Below are 14,240 nucleotides of genomic sequence, written 5' to 3' on the forward strand. Positions count from 1 at the left end.
AAAAAAACTTTTTAACTTTTAATGGAGGTCAGTGTAAAGTGATTGTATTGTTTTATCCACAATCAAAGTCATTTTGGAGCATTTCTGTTGGTCCATTCAACATGGCATTTTCACAAACTGTGAAGGACAGTTGCTGTGTTCAATTCATGTAATAAACTAAAAATGGACAATAATGGAGTTACATGTTTTTCTTTGGACAGTGACAGTTTATTTATTAATTTGTATTTATTTATTTATTTATTTGATAATTTGAATGTATAAAAACACAAATAATGCACTATGATACTCTGATACCTGTAGCACACAGTTGGAAGCTTCTATTGATTTAGAAATATTTTTGGAAGCACTAAAATAATGGTAACAGCTAAAACCAGAACCATTATAAAGTAATATCCATGCATACTGATCATTAATGAGAGGTCCCAGTACTTTAGATAGACCTAAGACCCTATAAAATAAATGTAGTTGACTAATTCAGCTTCTGAAGTCTCTTAAAGTACAGCAAAGTGAATTTATCTACTTACAATTTTTATAATTCTGGGTGTAAACTAAATGTGTTAATGCACCTGCGGTACTCCTGGTATTAGACATTATTATGGTCAAGGAAGTTCCATTATAACTTCTGAAATCTAAAAGACAGTTTTTACCACCAGCTGCTGTGTTAAGGTGATAGGCTTTGGTTTCAAAGTCAGTCAGTATAATGACACATTTAAGTGTAAGTTTCTCAGGTGGTGACAGTTGTCAGGAGGCAGGATCTCCCTGCAGAGATTATCAGAGTTTAACTTTCTCTAAAGAGCTATGCTAATTTACGCAGGAGTTCTCTCGTCTGATTGGCTGCCAGTGGGAACCTTGAGACGTCCGGATCCGGCGCCGATGCTTTGTTTCTCACAGACTAGCTCCTGCTGTTCCAAAAGCCTCCACAGCAGCTGTCTGCATAATTCATATATCAAACCCGCTTCAGATGACAAAACAGTGTATTAATGCCTCACTCGCATAAACGCAGTCAGAGAAACCTGGGATGAGTATTCAATTACCCATTCACTTGCTGCGCTGGCTGTTTTGCATGGTTACATTGCCAGAAGGAGCTGATGTGGGGGATGAAAGATTTTATCATAGAGATGCGGCGAGTAAGGACAAAGCTGTTTAAACTCACGCCTTGCAAGTCAGGGCTTTTGCCATTCTGCTTCCTGTGTGTCACTTGCTTTGGAGTTGCCTTCACTGCTGGTGGGCAACTGGGCACTTGATGTGGTTTCCATGGTGTCATCATTCCCTTCTCTCATGTGGGAGTCATTGGAGATGGACGTGTTTGTTGGTGATCTGTTTCTGAAACCTGCCAGTCACCAGTCCCTCCTGCATGCTGTCTGTCACCCCCCCTCCTCTTCTGAGATAAGAGAGAGAGAGAGAGAGAGAGAGAGAGAGAGAGAGAGAGAGAGAGAGAGAGAGAACAAACTGTTAGACTAAATGCAATGTAAGTGTACCATTTCCATTAAGTTTCTTTATAATGTCTGTTTAGTTATGTCTGTACTATTTCCTCACGTTAGGGGGACGTGCTCTTTTATGGAGCCCTGTGGGTGTCATTGCTTTCAAATCTGTCTCTTTTCAAACTGTCCCAGTCCATAAACTGCTGGCCCTTTTGAAGTCTAAGCAATGGACAAAGTGGACTAAAGCTCTACTTCATCTGTCATTTATATGTGACTTTCCAGAGGCACACAATGTAGAATCCTTAAGATAAGATATCATAACATAACACATCTTTTGATCCAGAAGCAAATTGCAGTGTCACAGTACTTTACATATTGCAAAAGAGAAGACATATGAAGATATTGAGTGCATGGTCCCTACTGCACTCAACTCTTTTACTTTTCCATTAGGCAAATTTGGTCCTGTCTCTCTGGAACCAGGTACTTTATTTTAGTCCCTGCTTGCATCTGTTTCCAGTTGAGTTAATTAGTGATTAAACGTGATGTGTAAACCTTGCATAGTGCTGACTGGCCAGAGAGAATTTTCTACATGATGAAATGCAGACGTCCAGCACAAAGTAGCAGTCGATAAAATCTACAAGCTACAGTAGAGATAGCATTTGTTTTTATCTTACTCACAATGATAGTTTGTAAAATTATACCATGGTCTTTTGAAGACTTTCAAATATTCTTTGGATTGGCGGCTGACAAAAGAATCCAACAAGGCAGGAGAAAAACTTCACTGATCTGTATGAACTGGGGTAGGGAGCTGTGTTCGGTCCCAATACGCAAAACAACACACACATACACAATGTGTAAACAGCACTTAAGGTTACCGTTGCCGCTGTTGTGGTGTACCCTTTTAGAGACTGTGTTTTGCAATGTCGTCGTCATTACCATACAGGTCACCAACTATATTTTTAATCATGAAACCACAGGAGTAGAAGTCACACACCAGCTGTGCTTTAGTGATACTCTGCTAAAGGCAGTAAGAAGTGATTACTGATCTGAATTGCATTGTGCAAACTCACTCTGACAAAAAGACAGAAGAATTGCATCCAATAAGAAGAGAAGTCTCATTTATCAGTTATACAGAGTTAAACAAAATGCTTGTGTCATAGTTACATAGTAGGTACTGAACCATTATTACTTAGCCTGTAACCTAAGATTAACAACTGTGGAATAAACATCAGTGAAGTCTTAAGATTATTAACTGAGTAATGAAGTTTAGACATTTAGAAGAGAAAATAGAACCCAAAGCTCTTTTATTAGGAGCAGGGCTTCCAGCCACCTGTCAGAAGTGTGAGCAGTAGCTGGATTTGCTTTAGTGTCCATAGTCCAAAGGCTGCCGTAGTCTTTCATCTCTACTGTAAAAAGGTTGTAGCATCTCCCCTTTGGTGGAAGCTCCCTCTAGGATGCTCCGTAGTCCACCGCTTCAAGTGGACATTTAGCCCATCCTGGCCAATATGAATCAATGATAATAGCAGCTGAAGTGGTGCAAAGGCAGTTTAGCACTAATTATAATTATCTCCACCCTCACTGCAGGCAACAATGCCAATTTATCCTTATTGCTTTATCACCAGGGAACAGCACAGCCCTTGCAGCAGAGCTGAGCCTCCTGTTTACCTACCCTAGGGTATAACCAGGCATTCCTACTCCTTCCTACCTGGGACCAGAACTATTCTGGTTGATAACTCACTCACCACTAATGCACAGAAATGACCCAGTCTACACTGCTACTGGGATTTTTTTTAATTGTTTGTTTAATTCCAAATGAGGATATTGAGCAGTCTTTGGGAGCTTCTGGGTATCATTTCTGTAATCAGCATTAAACCTTTCCAGTGCCTAGAAGGCCACAGTACATTTGCATGACCAGTCAGAACATATATACACTTTTTCCTTCAGAAAATCTGTGTCCGATGCTTGTTTTAAAATCTAGAGCTGTGCTGCGGCTCCCAGCGCTACTCCTCTCTGCAACTAAAGGCGCAGAGTATATATGAGTTAACTAGAGCTTCATCGAGGTGCAATAATTTGAGATATAAAGCTGACGTAATGAACTGTAGCTTTACAACTCTGTTGTAAGTAGGTTGTTGTAGTAATTGTTATGCTGTTTTAAGCTTCGTTCAGGACTTTTATATAGAAAAGGCTGAATGCCGGTGAAGTTTTTTCTTTTTTATCTTAATTGCTGCAGAGCCTGAATAAGGGTGGAATGGGCCATTGCCTTTTTCGGTAGGCATATTTAGCAGAAAAACACCCTGAATGCCTACCCGATGAATTAATATCCGAACAGCCGTATATATTCAGGGCCAGTATTAATGCTCATATATAATCTCATATATTCCATATTTCAGTATTTTCCAAATATTTAATTTTGTCAGATAATATTCAAGTTAGAAGCAAATTTAATCCAGCTGTGGCTGACATTAACAGATAAATACACCACAAGTTTGTGGACACCTGCTCGGAATGCCTTTCTGTGAGAGTAAGATGACTTATAGTCATAAGAATAACACAGAGATTAGGTATTTTATCTTCAATTTCAGATCACAAAAACAACTCAAGCTCATACCAAAGTTACTTGACAGTGCTCCATCACTCCAGAACACAGTTCCACTGCTCTATAGCCAAATATGCAGGGGTTTCATACCCCTGTTGCAGATGCCTGTTATTGAATTTGAACAGCGACATGTCCAGAACATCCCATTTCATTCAAATCTCCATTGTGGAGGTTGTACAAATGTGTTTCCACACTTGAATGTTTGTGTCTGCAAGTGCACCTTAAATGAACTGAAATGCACTTGGATGCATACACACTTGTGGACATATAGTGTCCTAGCACCCATCTCAATCTCCAAGAATAGATTTCTGCACATTGTTAATCTCTCTCCTTCTCTCTCTCTCTCTCTCTATTAGCTTTATAAGGTCCATTTTGTTGTTGCCGTGGCAACTGGCACTGAATAAGTAGCACATTGCTATTTCTTAGATGGCTTATTTTCATAGGTGCAGAAATCAAGGGCCACCAATTTGCCTATGATTGAGAGATAAGAGGAGAGAGAGAGAGAGAGAATGACTGACTGACAGTGATGATGTGAAGCGTAAGAGGACATTCTGCTGTTCCAGTGTAAAACCTGTCACACGGTTCCACGGACATTAAACAACACATCCGTCCATCAAAGCACATGTGCTTCCCCGACCCCATCTCATGTTCTCAAGATAGGTCTCCTGCGTGGGCAGCTGCTTCAGGTGCTCTATTTATAGACAGTGGTATAGATTAGATTTGGTGTAAACCGTATTGATGTGGGGTTACGTAAGTGTGGAGCGAGAGGAAAGCTGTCTCAGTGCTGTGTACAGACACATGCAGCACAGCTAGACAGGAGAGAGAGCACTCAGAGCTGCAGAGAGCGTGGGAGAACCTTCCACTGCCTTTAACCTCTCTTAAGGTGAAAGATAAGATCATGATCTTGGTGATAGGATCTCAAGATCTTGGTGATTTTATGATGGTGTATAAGTTTAAGATAAGATTATATGTCAGAGCAGTTAGTAACCACAAGGCTTGGGTTTAGTTTAAATAAATATTTAGGTTTACTACTATGGATGGCAAAATAGCACCTTTTAATTTCTGATACCAATACTGATACCAGTGGCGGATTTAGACATGAGCGACACGGGGCGGCCCAGAAGTCTGTGTACCTTTCAGTCATTAGATTTTCATTCTGAAATGAGAAAACTGAACAGGAAACCAGTATTTATCGGATTGTCATTTTGAATTGGAAAACAGGAAATGAAAATGGAAAAGAAAATCGCAAGGAAACAATAACAAAAAAATGCTCAATCATGGTACAATTGCAGTATATTGCTATGAAATGTTCAAAATGAATTCTATGTAGTGATAAGGAGGAGTGGTGCAATACTTTGGGTTCTGCCATTTTGTAATGGTGGATGAAAACATAATGCACAATTTTCAGAGCACTCAAACAATCCCACAAATCACTGCAAGATGTAGTTTACAACCTTTGTGCCTTAGCCGGTTGCATATACTTGAAATACATTGTTTTATTTGGTTAAAAAACCTGCATGAGATAGTATCAGAAATTGAAAGCATTATTTTATTGTTGTTATTATCAATTTATTTATTTATGTTGTAGATGCAAAGAAATAGTTTAATAAAAGAAATCCCCACTCTCCTCACACTACATTCTAAATACAACCGAAGTGTTGAAGGCATACACACAAATATAAGTGAGTATCTGGCTCAAGTCAATATGTAAAGCAGCGCCAAGTGGCTAAAATAGCAGCTTACTTTACTATCTTATAAATATTGCATGATTATTCGCTTACTGTGCTTTAGAATACCTGTATTTGGAGTTCTGGCTGGTCATCACAAGTCTACCATCTATAACAGGCCATTGATTTGCATTATTCAGAAATATAGCTGTTTTGTTTTTTTTGTCGTAGTCAATAATGCTTTATTAATTTAGCGCATCTTCATCTCTGCCTATCATTATCCACCTTCAAGAAGCTTTAAAAACTTTTCAGATTTCTTTCCCTAATCTGTAATCTTATTGCCTCACTGCTATATTTAATCATAATTGTGTTTTGTCCTGTAACTCTTATGTTTAATCTGCAATATTTTTTTCACATTGCTTTGTTGTCTTATTATTGTTGTGTTTTACCCTGCTAATATCTTCCTGTGACTCTTATCATGTATTATATGTTTTGTTGTTCTGTAAGTTGTCCTTGAGTATCCTGAAAGGCACTTATGAATAAAATGTATTATTATTAATAAGGGGGCGGCACGGTGGGGCAGTAGGTAGTGTAGCAGAGACCTGGAGGTTGTGGGTTCGATTCCCGTTCTGGGTGACTTTCTGTGAGGAGTTTAGTGTGTCAAAAGTGTCCGTAGGTGTGAGTGTGTGAGTGGATGTGTGTCTGTGTTGCCCTGTGAAGGACTGACGCCCCCTCCAGGGTGTATTCCTGCTTTGCACTCAATGATTCTGGGCAGGCTCCGGAACCACCGCAGCCCTAAACTAGTTAAGCGGTTACAGATAATGAATGAATTATTAATAAGTTATTACTTTTATATTAATAGTCGTGGTATTAGTAGTAGTATTGTTTTTGTCTGGGAGATGATTTGTGTGATAATGTCCTATGATTGACCAAATTTCTATAGAGACTTTTAACATTCAGGTGGACATTTTCTGCATGTAAATATGGATTTTTGCATTGATTTCAACAGCCTTGCAACACACCATTGCCAAAAGTCTGTGGACAATACCTTATCCCACATTTCTTATGAAATGTTAGGTAGTAATACTGAATTTCTCTCTGTTGGATTCAGTTAAACCTTCTTCTCTTGTGTGAAGGGCTTACATCATTTTGGGACATTGCTATCAGGATTTGATGGAATTCAGTCACTAGAACATGAGTGAGGTGAGGTACAAATGTTGGCTGATTATCGCTGGATCAAAAAAGGGGTGGTATATGGAGTCATACTGTTCCACAGCTCACATTTGGCATTGGTTGTGGTGACCGTAGGCTCATATACAGCTGCTCCAGATTGTCTCATTTCAATTTCTGATCAGCTCTTTTTTCCACACAAGTATGTTCCAGTCACATTTACGTGAGTGTTATCAGCATGTTGCACTGCCCTCAGGTCAGCTTTTCTGCATGTATCACACTACTCACATTCCAGCTGCTGCTTCCCTCAGGGCCTCAAACATCAAGAGCTCTGCTGACCCATAGAGCATGCTGACCTTCTGGCACAGGGGACAGGACAGATAGGAGGTGGAAACACGCAAGCCAGGGCACCAACATACGCACACATATGCCTGTACGCACACACACACACAGCACTGGGCTGGAGTCACACCTCCGACAGTGCGTGTAGCCGGCAGCATGGATCCGCTCTGGTTGCTGTGGTGATGTTTTCACATTTCCAAAAGCAGACAGTGAGAATTTGGTATTTTATGACCAGCCATGATTGCCGTGGGCAGCAAGAGTGAGAGCGAGTGGGGTACCTGATGATTACATGCTTAGAAATGTGAAATATATGGCCAAATGTTTGTGGACACCTGATCATTCAACATTAAATAATACCCTCACTGCCACTCCTCCTGAACTCTTCGAGAAAGGTTTCACACTGGCTGTTGAAAATCTGAAGGGGGAAGATTTGATAGCATTTAGAGGAAACATTAGTGAGGTCAATTACTGATATTGGGTGATATCATTCCAGCACAACCAAAAGGTAGTGAATAGAACTCTTTTACTGTGACATGCAGGTTTCATTACCCTGCAGCTTGGTGAGTATCGTGACCTTAAAGTAACTGTAAGTAAGATTTTATATTTTTGCTCTGGGGTTCCCCCTACAGTTACAGAGTGACATTCACTTCTACAGCACTCCCATGAAATTGAGTTGATGTGTGGGGGTTGGGGGGTTCCTATCCTCCTCTTAAGGTTACATAGTGTAGTTTCTGCAATGCTGAGAGTAGCAACAATAGAGGCTCTGTTCCCCTATTTTAGCTTTAAATAATGTTTACAATGTCTACAACCATCTCTCTCCTTTGTGCTCTCTCTCTTTTCCAGCAAGTTCATCCTTTTCACCCCCCCCCCCCCTTACTCTATTCAGCTTGTAGTAGATTCCATTTTTTTCCATTTCTTTATGAGATGAAAAAGGACTAATATTAAAATAAATGCAGTGCCTGCCCCATCCCAATCTGCACATTTTACTCACATGGAAGCCTGATTTTTTAAATCATATGTAAATGATGATATCACCGTTTATACTTTGGCTTCATAAAGCAAAAAACAAAAGTAGAGCACAAAGCCTGTAATTTCGACTGAAACGGATGGCAATGCTCAGCATGTCTTTGCTTTGATGCCTGTCGTCTTGACCAAGCCACAAGGTCTCGAGTCAGTGACTCCTACGGGTTAAGGTTCAAATTCTACCTAGTATTAGAACATCCCATTCCTTTTCACACTTACCTCTGGAGATTCACTACATATAAGTCGTGCCTACAAACTTTTGAACATTGTGTAAGTGTTAGCTCTGCACTATTTGGGACATGTGTTGCCCTGCCTTTACTCCCTAAAGGACTTAAGTGCTTTGTGTCCCAGAGGGAGGGAGAAAGAGTGCTTTATGGTAAAGACTTTGGAAATCTTTAAGCTGATCATAATCCTAAAACACTAAACATCCTAGGAATCCTTCACACCTCAGTGGATTACCCTCTTCAACTGTAGGAGGAGCCCAGGACCAAAAATACCAGCTCTTACCGAGCTTTCCTTGATACAATTTTAGAAAATAGTCTTTTTACGCTGTAATGCTGAACTTTTTATTTTTAGCAACCTGTAATTACTATAGCTAACAGTATATTACAGTATGCCATTTTATCCACGCCAATGCAGTTATGAAAATGAAGCATTTCAGTGTTATTTAAGTTACATTAGCACATGTTACATTTCTCTTACTGTAAAGGAACTGTATCAGAGATATGAGTCTTTCTTACAACAGCAATATAATGAAGCCCTGTGGCTTTGCTGTGCTGTGGTCAGCAGCCCTGTGGTCCCTCTGCTCCGACTGTGTCACTGCTTTACTATTCTTGGCAGCAGTCTACTGCAGTTTGATACGGCACAGCAAACATTTGTTAACAAGCAATTAAACACGTTGCCCATAATCCAGTGACAGAACAAGCCATCCGTCCACACGCAGGGATAAAGGAGGAGGATAAATCTCTCAGTTCATTAATTCTCCACCAACAATACTCTACTCCCTCTCCTTCTCACTGTTTCCTTTTCGTACTGTATTTCTCTCTGACTATCCTCACTTTTACTCTTTTAATTTCTCTTTTGTTTGTATCTCACATTCCGGTTCTGATTAAAATGGCTTAGTTGCGCTGAATTGTAGTTAGTCATTATTGCAGAAGCAATGAAAAACATGAAACATTTCAGTTTTTTTGTATACGTTACACACAGTTACATTGTTCCACTGCATGGTTCTCTATTCCACTTTTTGTTATCTTTTCCATTATGGCCAATGAAAAAATCCAATTAGAGCTGGATGGGTCGGGGTGTGGAGCCATGTACAGTCCCCAAAAAACAGCACCACACGAATACTCAATGTGTATGTAATGTATGCTTAATGTAACTCTTTTTACATTCGCCAGCTACACTCAAAGGAGGGCTGCTAGTGGAAAAACTATCATGGACCACAAAGAGTGTAGAGGCCAGTACAGTCAGGCAGAGTGGGCACCATGCAGGGGAAAAGCACCAGAAGAGGAAAGCTATAATTGAATACTGTTTGTCTGATGAGGGCAGAGCACATCTTGCATGGTTGTCATGAGTACCATTTTTTTCTACATCTTGGAAAATTTTACTTGAAGTTGGGAAACTATTTTTTTTCCCACTTGTTCCTCTTCAGCTTAATGTATGCTGAAATATGTATTAAATATCATCTCTCTCTCATATATCACTCATCTCTCTCTCTCTCTCTCCCCCACACAAACACACACACACACACACATCTCTTTTAGTAAATTAAGAGATTCTAATATAAACATCACAAAAACTACTCTGAGATTTTATAAGAAAATATAAAAAGAGTGGTTTCCTCTTGCCAATTTATCATGCATATCGCACTACACATTTAGCTCTGTCCCAAAAATACTAGTACCAGCACTTTAACTGTATTTCTGTGATTATATTTTTAAATTGATAGACACTTCTAATATAAATATAATTCCATTTAGCTAATCTTTCATTGATTCATTTTTATTTCATATTTAAATATCCATTATTAAAGGCTTCAGTCTTAAGAAGGGACAATGGGAGTCATTGTGATTAATTTCAGAAAATTGTGCAATTAATTACTAATTTTTTTTTTTAATCAATCAGCAGCACTAATTTAGGCAATCTCTCTCGCTCTCTCCCTTTCTCTCTCCCTCTCTCTCTCTCTCTCTCTGATGGTTTTATTGGTGGTGAGGCTCCTGTGACTGTGTCTCTATGTGCTGACTGTGCTCCGTAAGGCATTAGCTCACACTCGTTGGCAGCACCAGTTTTTGAGAACCTCTTATCAACATACCTATCACTCTCTGCCTCCGGAAGTGTGTTCTACATGACAAGACAAGTGTGTGTATGTTGTAAGTGTGGGTGTGTAAGTCTGTGTGTATGGGAATATGGACTATACACTGGAAATACACTGGAATCCTGTGTGGTGCAATGCTAGGTCTATCAGATCACTGAGAGGAGAGTGTGTGTGTGTGTGTTAATATGACCATCAGACCTGGGATTATCAGTTTGAGCCTCTCACCTGGAGAGCATTTCTCTGGTGATAATTTCTCCACACCTGTGGACACCCACTGACCCATTGCTACCCTGCAGTTGTAAGGTAAGTGGCAGCAGTTGAAGAGTGAGGGCGGGCAAGCAGACTGTGGGTAAAACAGCCAGGGCTATTTAGGGGTCCTGTGTAGAGGTGTGATTTTGTTATTTTTGGGGGGGAGTGAGATTTTCTTTATTGGGGAATCCCTGCTTTTTCTTTACTATCTATGCCCTGCTGTTCCCCTGATCGATGGCCCATTTCCACTCCTCCTCCAGCACATATGTGTGTTTGTGTGTGTGTGTGTGTGTGTGTGTGTGTGTGTGTACACACTGGTTTCCCTACTTAATTGCTTTGCGACTCCATCTCCCATTCTGTGTGGTGTACCCCATGGTTTACTGCTGTTTCTAAAGCGTGGCTTGTCTAATGGCACCAGGAATAACACAATGAATTACACCAGGAAAAAGTTTAACTGAAACACTTATTGTGTGTCCAGCTGCTGCTGAGTAGCTCTCATATTTACTGATAATCAGAAGAGCAGACACTTTTCAGAAAGAAAATTTTCCTTCTCAGTTTGCACTTTCATTTTTTAAATTGAAATGTAAACAAAGTCGGTCAGCGTGGGATATGAAATGGTGGACTGACACTTTCCTTTACAGTAGTTGTCATAGGAACCAGGCGTCTTGATCTCCACAACAAATATTTGAAATGAATTTAGTGCTGTCAATATTTACGCAGTATGCACATTGACACACACAGAAATAGAACATATTCATTTTTTATGTTAATTAATACTGTTGCAGCATTAATTTTTACTATTAAAGCTTTTGTGTCAGATGCTAAAGGACTCCCTGAAAGTTTTATGTGATTCTAATACACAAATCTTCAAAACTACACTGAGATATTATATTAAAGTAAAAAGAACAGTTTCCTCTCACCTGTTTGTCATGCATATCACACTACACATTTACGTCCCTCCCTAAAATACAACGAAGTACTAGCATTTGAACAGGCTATGGTTATTATACAAATCATTTAAATCGCTAGGTTGATCTTACATTGATTAATATTTAAATATCCGTTATTAACGGTTTCAGTCTTAAGAAGGGAAAATGCAGTTAATTGTGATTAATCTCAGCAAATTATGTGATTATTTAGGTTTTAAATAAACACATTTAAATTATGTATTAAAATGTATCTGAAAATCCTAGTACTTTCCAAAACAACTATTGAAAACATATAATGTCTTAATGTTGGAGTTGATAAAATGCTAGTCCATTTGAAGTCCAGTCCTTTGGGAACTGCTTTGCACTAGATGTTTTATCACAACATTGGTGATTTGATTCATTGGTGATTTTGTGGTGCAGTCAGCCACAACATTAGTGAGGTAAGGTACTAAGGTCGGATGATTAATTCTCAAGCAAGAAAAGCCATTCAACTCATCTAAAAGATGGATCCAACTCCATCACTCCAGACAACACTGTTCCGTTCTCCACAGCCTGACACTGGGGGGGCTTATTACTACTTTAGCTAGCACCTGGTATTGAGCCAGGTCGTCTTACACTTGTGTTGCTGTTGTGGAGCATCCTGTTCTGTCAGTATTGTTTTAAATGTGTGTGTGTATGTGTTAGCAAAGGGTGCACCTTAAAGCAGTTGAACTAACTATTTATAATTTTGGACATTACATTTTTTTTTCTTTCCGTCCATCCATTGTCTATAAGCGGTGGCGGAGTCTATCCAGAATCATTGGGCGCAAGGTGGGAACACACCTTGGAGGGGGCGCCAGTCTTCACGGGGCAACACTCATACACATACACACACACAAGCACACTTTTGAGTCACCAGTCCACCTACCAACTTGTGTTTTTGGACCGTGGGAGGAAATCGGAGCACCCGGAGGAAGCCCACACAGACACATGGAGAACACACCAAACTCCTCACAGAGGAGCCACCCGGAACGGGACTTGAACTCACAACCTTTCTTTTTTTTATTATTATTTATTTCACTTATTTAAGTAAAAGTGAAAATCATACATTACTTGGAAACTGTCGTGTGAGAGCAAGGTGTGCCCAACTTTGGAATGCCTGTGTGGTTTGGTTAGACCTGGTTAATCAGTGAGAGCCATGTGGAATGTTTAGAATGCTTCTTCTTGGTCAGGCTACTTTTCTGGTCGAGCAGTCACAGGTATCTGGACTGTGGCTTGTTTGGAGTAAAGCAATACCTGTGTCACTTTTATATCTGATGGGATTCCAAGTTGTGGCTGTGCCTTTCATGATCTCCCCCTTCTCTCAGTTTGCAGATCAGTCACAGACTAGGTTTAAATCTGCGCTGGGATTCCTGTGCCACCGCTCGCTCTGGATAGGGCCTTTGGGCTCTCTCTCACCCTCCACCACTCTTTCTGACAGCCTCAGATACATTGTGCTCACTTTTGCTCACATTTCTCTACTGGCTTTTCCCCGACACATCAGTTCAAGTCGAGCCTTGTCAGTGTCTCGTCACTCTCTCTCTCTCTCTCTCTCTCTCTCTCTCTCTCTCTGTATCTCTTGGCCTGCCCCCTCCCTCTCTCTCACACACACACTGTCTCTCCCTTTCTCTCCCCTCTCTGTCTTTTGCTGCATCTATTGGTCTGTGTCCCCCCCATCTCTCTCGCTCTCACTCACTCACTCACTCACTCACTCACTCACTCACTCACTCTCTCTCTCTCACTATGTCTCTCTGCCTGTTTGTCTGTCTGTGGTTCCTGAAGGCCAAATACTTTCCGCCCAAGGCTGGAGGAAGCCAGGGTGCTGTTGCCATGACAACCGGATGTCACCTGTTGCAAATGAAGCTAGAGAGGAAGAGCGAGAGAGGGAGAAGAAGGGCAGACATACCAAAGAGTGGGGGTGGGGGGGATAGAGGGGTGATGGAAAGAAAGACAAAAAAATAACAGCACAGAACATCTTCAAGGTGCTATGGCTCCAGAGCTATACTTTCCACATGAGTTTGTGTTTAATATTTCACTTTCCAGTTTTCGGATCCATTTTTAATACACATGTATGACAACTGTGCTCTCTGTTTCTCTCTCTCTCTCCCAAGTTAGCAGCAGCTACAGCATACACTGTATACTGGGTTGCTGGGATCACATCATGTTTCTCTACATCCCTGCAGTTCTTTTCTCTTACCCCAGCCTTAGACTGGCTGCTATTTATTTTATTTTATTTTTTATTACAAAAAGATCTCACTGTCCCCATTGTGAGACAGTACTTCTGAGCGCTTGTGCTGCTTTCTTCAATACACTTAAAGCAAAGAGCCTTAGGTCATCAAATTCTGCGCATTCATACACAGGCTTTCCTCTTCAGGGGTTTCCCTCATTCTGAAAAAAAACTAGCATTTGACAGATATTCCAGTGGTAGCAAGTTCTTTATAATAACAAGTTGTATTTACCTATAAATCACATATTAATTTGTTGGTTGATACTAAATAACAGTTCAGGTAT

The 14,240-nt window shown here is 40.3% G+C and overlaps 1 protein-coding gene across 3 annotated transcripts in view; it reads left to right on the forward strand.

The window, feature by feature from the left end:
* Nucleotides 1-14,240, forward strand: part of anks1b (ankyrin repeat and sterile alpha motif domain containing 1B) — a 276,601-nt gene that overhangs the window by 178,367 nt on the left and 83,994 nt on the right. The gene's annotated exons all lie outside the window — the stretch shown is intronic.

This window comes from Hoplias malabaricus, chromosome 4, assembly GCF_029633855.1.
Source record: "Hoplias malabaricus isolate fHopMal1 chromosome 4, fHopMal1.hap1, whole genome shotgun sequence".
NCBI classification, from domain to species: domain Eukaryota; kingdom Metazoa; phylum Chordata; class Actinopteri; order Characiformes; family Erythrinidae; genus Hoplias; species Hoplias malabaricus.